A 6,468-nucleotide genomic window follows, 5' to 3' on the forward strand; every position below is an offset into this window, starting at 1 on the left:
TTTTTTTTTTTTTTTTTTAGAGGAGAGAGTGAGCGAGCACAGGAGGAACCTGATCCCACCATCATGGGATCATGACCTGAGCTGAAATCAAGAGTTAGATGCTCAACCAACTGAGCCATCCAGGTGGCCCACGACTGTGGATTTGAAATAAAGTAGCAGTTGGGTGAGTCCCTCATACTTACATGAAACCTGTTTAAGTTACCTTGGACTTCATAAACAGGGCCAGGTTAGGTGAAAAAAAAAAAGATTTTTGCCTTCATTTCCAACTTCAAAATAAATGGATTAATTTGTTAACCCATATTTGTATTCCCTTAAGTTTTTTATTTAAAAAAAATGTTTTAAGTTTATTTATTTATTTTGAGAGAGAGAGAGATAGTGTGCACAAGCATGAGGGAGAGGCAGGGAGACAGAGAATCCCAAGCAGTTTCTGTGCCTTCAGTGCAGAACCCTATGCAGGGCTTGAACTCATGAACCATGAGACCATAACCTGAGCCAAAATCAAGACTATGATGCTTAACTGACTGAGCCACCCAAGTGCCCCAAGTATTCCGTAAGTTCAATTTCAATACTGACGTTTTTATCTCACTACAGTTAGAAATAAAATATGCTGAACTATCATGAAAAATATATCAAAAACCAATGTAACTGACAATTTTTAAAGCTATAAGGAAATTATATTTAAAATGCTCCCAAATCACTTTTCAAATATTAGGTCATTTTATTTTGTATTCATACACACACACACACACACACACACACACACACACACACAGTGTAAATATAGACTTTTACATGCAAAAGACTATGACATTTGAACTGAAGAATATGAATATATTTTAATTCATTGTTAACTTTATTTTATAATGTTTCAAAGTGGCAGGTGAAAGTACAACATACTTGTCTTTGAGAACTGAAAAGTGGTCAAAATATACTGTTTTTACTATAATGTCTTATTAAAGATTATTAAAATAGTATTATTTGATGGTTAATCAAACCTTTGGAAAAATGAAATTTGATCTATTTTTTTTTAGCAAGTGGTTCATTTAAAGATAGTTCTTTTTCTAGCTCTGTCCTAATTAAATCTTCTTCTAGTTCTGCCCTAATTAGAGGCAAATCATTTTCCAAAAACAAACAAATGAATGGGTTGCTTAGAAGTGTAGACCAACCATGGGGCAATAAGAAAATATTGGCTTAGTAAATCTATGAAAATTAAAATAATTGAGTTACTTTTTTATGTAACTGAGTTACTTTAATATTAATCATTCATATTTAACCTACCATGCTTGTTTGCCATCTGCCAGTGAACCAACCCAAAGGTGCCAAAAATTACCATTGATCAATACCTTGAAATTACAGCATTTGAGCTTTAACCTTTAATTCTGCTGTATTGTACTCTGTATTCAATCATTATAATTTGTGGAATTATTAATTCTGGAAACATACCAATGTTATTCAGATCCTTGTAGAATTTTAAAAGTTAACCCTTTCTACTTATAGAGACCATAAAATGGAAGGAAATTCTGTTTTGGATCATAGTGAGCTAATCCCCTTTATTTACAAAAGGATGTGGAAGGGACTAACAAAATATACAGTATGGAACATTCAGATCCTTAGATATTTAATACTTCCTCATGATGAAATAAGACAAAAGCAAATTAAGATTATAGCCAATACACTTAATTAGGAATAATCTTCTGTAGTAGAAAAAGCACTGAATGTGCGATGTCGAGATTAGTAGGCTCTTCACCAATTTTTTGCTTCATTTTGATACATCGCTTAACAGACTAAAACTTTAGTTTGTTTGGGATGCCTGGTGACCTAGTTGGGCAAGCATCCATCTCTCAATTTTGACTCAGGCCATGATCTCACGATGTGTGAGATTGAGCCCTGCATCAGGCTCCACACTGACATTGTGGATCCTGCCTGGGATTCTCTCTCTCCCTCTCTCTCTGCCCTTCTCTCACTCTCTCACACACTTGCTTTCTCTCTCTTAAATAAAGTAAACTTAAAAAAAAACACTTTAGTTTACTTACTTATAAATTAATACTGTTAGCCTGGCTTTAAGATACATTTTTACTCTGAAATTCTAGGCCCCTTGTTAAAAATTTATCATAAACATTTGATACTACTGACTTGATTTTTTTTCACTGCTATAAATAATCTTTCAAGTGCATATTATTTAGGTGACAATTCAGTGCAAATGCATATAAGCTTCCTCTTGGTTACCCCAACAAAAGACATACCAAGTGGTTAATTAGTTCTCCTCTGCTCCTAGGGTAACACATGGGAATTTATATGGAGCATGAAATTGTTGCTTTTCTCTGTAACTTACAACAAAGAGGCTTAATTTTGGAATTATGTTGGGAATTCTTAGAAGGCTTATCCTTACAATGCATGGATTACAAAGAAAAAAACATTTACAGAAATGTAAAGATCACTGGTGTGGTGTACTTCAAATACTCCACACAACCAGAACACAGAAGAGACTCCAGATAGAGACCTCCAACTATACAAGAGAGGTACGTTTACATTCAAGTAAATGATCAAAGATCCAGGGTTACCTAGGACCACTCTCACTGCATGCCTGTCATTCCAATGTAATTCTTTTTTTTTTTTTTTAATTTTTTTTTTCAACATTTATTTATTTTTGGGACAGAGAGAGACAGAGCATGAACGGGGGAGGGGCAGAGAGAGAGGAAGACACAGAATCGGAAACAGGCTCCAGGCTCTGAGCCATCAGCCCAGAGCCCGACGCGGGGCTCGAACTCACGGACCGCGAGATTGTGACCTGGCTGAAGTCGGACGCTTAACCGACTGCGCCACCCAGGCGCCCCTCCAATGTAATTCTTAATAGTGCCCCCTTTCATTCTCAAAAGTGTCCTTTGGTTGATAAAGAAATATATATATGTATATGTGTATATATATATATACATATATATATATATGTATATATATATATATATATACACACACACACACACACACACACACATATACATACACACACATACATACACACACACATACTATCTCTATATAATTTTAAAAAAGTTATTTCCATCATATCTTTAATAATTCATTTCAATATGAAATGCCCCACAGACTTTATGCAAACTCCTCAACTACTGCCCTTCCTTTGTTTCGTTTTAGTCTGATTCCTTAAGATTATACTGTTACAGGGGCGCTTGGGTGGCGCAGTCGGTTAAGCGTCCGACTTCAGCCAGGTCACGATCTCGTGGTCCGTGAGTTCGAGCCCCGCGTCGGGCTCTGGGCTGATGGCTCAGAGCCTGGAGCCTGTTTCCGATTCTGTGTCTCCCTCTCTCTGCCCCTCCCCCGTTCATGCTCTGTCTCTCTCTGTCCCAAAAATAAATAAACGTTGAAAAAAAAAAAAAAAAAGATTATACTGTTACAGCATTGATGTTTCTTTGCAGTTTCCTCTTCAATTTTTTGGCAATTACAAAAGAAGTGGAATCTCTAATTTATTCCTAGAACAGTGCTAAATGTACAAACTTTATCACAACCTACAAGATATGAAATTAAGTTTGCTTGAGAGTTTTATTAATACCTTCTTGTAACATAGCTTTAAAAAGAACGTGTTTATGCTCAAATCAAGTTTATTTACTTTTCCAGTTTCTTAAAAACTGGATGGAGCGGCTACTAATAACTCCATTCTGTAGGTTGTTCTCCCAACACTGTCCATTCAATATATTAAAAAAAATTATAAAACAAACTGGATGGAAAGTTTCTGAAAGTACTTTACTTAAATGTAACTTCACAGTACTTGGCAAATATATGCATTATTAGCTAGAGTGGGTTAGGAATATTACATCAAAAGTTAAACTCAAAGGCTTCCATGAAGATAGGGTACTCCTATTAGGTAAAAAGCTCTTAATTAATAAATCCCTTTTGTCTTCTAACCTTAGAGATGGATGAGTAGTTACTACAGCATCAGACTTTGCCTCACTGTCTAGGCAAGATAAATGTTTATAATGTGCTTTGGCATGGAAGTAGGTGTAATGGCTAAAAGCTTAACATTGGAATTGAGAAAATTAATTCAAATCTTGGCTCAGTTGCTTTTAAGCTAATTTGGTTTTGTTCATGTTATAAAAAAAATCTTCAAGTGCCTCCATTTCATCAGTTAGAGAAAGACAGATACATGATTTCATTCATATGTGGAATTTGAGAAACACAACAGATGAGTATGGAGGAATGGAAGGAAAAATAAGATACAAAACAAGAGAAGGAGGCAAACCATAACAGATTTTTAAATACAGAGAACAAATAGCATTGCTAGAGGGGAGATGGGTAGGGGGATGTTTCAAATGAGTGATGGGCATTAAGAAGGGTATATCTGGGGCTGAACACTGGATGTCACATGTAAGAGATGAAGCACTAGGTTCTAGTCCTGAAACCAAGACTACACTGAATATTAACTATCTTGATTTTAAGTTAAATAAATGTAAGTGATGGGGCGCCTGGGTGGCGCAGTCGGTTAAGCGTCCGACTTCAGCCAGGTCACGATCTCGCGGTCCGTGAGTTCGAGCCCCGCGTCAGGCTCTGGGCTGATGGCTCGGAGCCTGGAGCCTGTTTCCGATTCTGTGTCTCCCTCTCTCTCTGCCCCTCCCCCATTCATGCTCTGTCTCTCTCTGTCCCCAAAATAAATAAACATTGAAAAAAAAATTTTTTTTAAATTAAAAAAAATAAATAAATGTAAGTGATAATGGTGATGATGATGATGACGATGACGACGATGATGATGGCAATGACAACCAGCCTCACAGGGATATTGTGAAAAAAAAAAGTTATTGCATGGAATTTACTGAGCATACTGTTTGAGACAAATTACTAGCTAATAAATAGTAGTTATATTGTTGATTACTAGGACATTCCTGGCTCTGAAAAAAAAAAAAATGAAACATTTTAAAAGGCAGGCTCTTGGGGAGGGTGAATGAATAGGCAGAGCACAGAGGATTTTTAGGGCAATAAAGTACTCTGTATGATTCTATAATGATGGATATATCTCATTATTCATTTGTCTAAACCCACAGAATATACGCCACCATGAGTGAACTGTAATGTAAGCTTTGGCCTTTGGGTGACTGTGATGAGTCAATGTAGGTTTACAAGATGTACCACTGTCGTGGGGGATGTTGAATATGGGGAGGGTATGCGTATGTGGGAACAGGAGATATATGGGAAATCTCTGTACCTTCCTCTCAGTTTTGTTGAGAACCTAAATATGCTCTAAAAATTAGCCTTAATTTTAAAAAAGGCAGGTACTTAACAAAAAAAAACAATAGTTGCTTATTAATATGCCTTAGTGAAGTAGCAAGTAAGGTGCAACGGGAAAGTGAATTTATGGAATGGTTTCATAAATAAAGAAGGAACACAAACTTTGTAAAAATTGACTGTATTTTAAAAATAATTGTGAATATTTATAGATCTAAAATGTTTGTTTTACTATATCAAAAAGAATGTGATCTTTGTGAATGGCTACCCAACAAAATATTTAGAACTATAATTATATATCTTTAACTTTTTTGATGTGTTTTGCTAATTTGAATAATATAGGTACATATGTCATGTTCGTACTTAATTTTTAAGTATTTTCACATACTTCAGCATTTTAACATGCAGTTTGAGTATTATATTTTTTGTGCATACCACTGGTATACATTTATTACTATCCCTACTATTGTAGGAATTATTGTAGAATTTTGTACACTTAGGTCTTGAGGTTTGAAGTCTATAGAAGTAGGTAATGTGACAGTGCTTGAAATATATGAGAAAACAGACAAAAATAATACAGTTTTCTGTGTATATTCACCCAAAATAAGTATATTTATATTAAGTACATCAATGCACATTAGTATATACCATCATCATTAGTATATACCATTTATTTTTTAAACATATCTGATTGTTTTATAACAAATACACTTTATATTAAAAGCATTGATGTATATTTTTATATGTAAAATTTAAAATTAGATTATTGTACTCCTTCACGTGAGACTGGAAACATATTTGAAAATGTATTATTGAATCTCCAGCCAACAAATGCTATAGGGAAGTTGTTCTAATTAGTACTGGGCTTTTGAACTCACCTGATTTTTTTCTATATAGGGCACTGTAAAGGAAAGAAAGCATGCAGTACAAAGTAGCATTATGATAGTCTGAATAAGTAAACACAATAAAAATTATTAATGGTGTCAATCACATGAACCAGTAGTTTAGTTCCTCCTAGGCTGCAGACTCAAAGTATCCATATCTCATATAAGTTAACCTGCTTCCTAAATGACATTATTGTGAATACATTGACCACCAAAGAGAAAACATTTCCTTTCCTTCTACAAAGTTTTATTTACCAAATGTTATGGTGGAAACAAAAATAGGCAGAGCTAGCTGGCTTAAAAGTTAAATTATCGAAACATATTCAACAACATAATAATCATTAAATATAAAAAA

The sequence above is a fragment of the Herpailurus yagouaroundi genome, unplaced genomic scaffold (assembly GCF_014898765.1).
Source record: "Herpailurus yagouaroundi ecotype Mexico unplaced genomic scaffold, PumYag 182, whole genome shotgun sequence".
In the NCBI taxonomy this organism is placed as follows: Eukaryota; Metazoa; Chordata; class Mammalia; order Carnivora; family Felidae; genus Herpailurus; species Herpailurus yagouaroundi.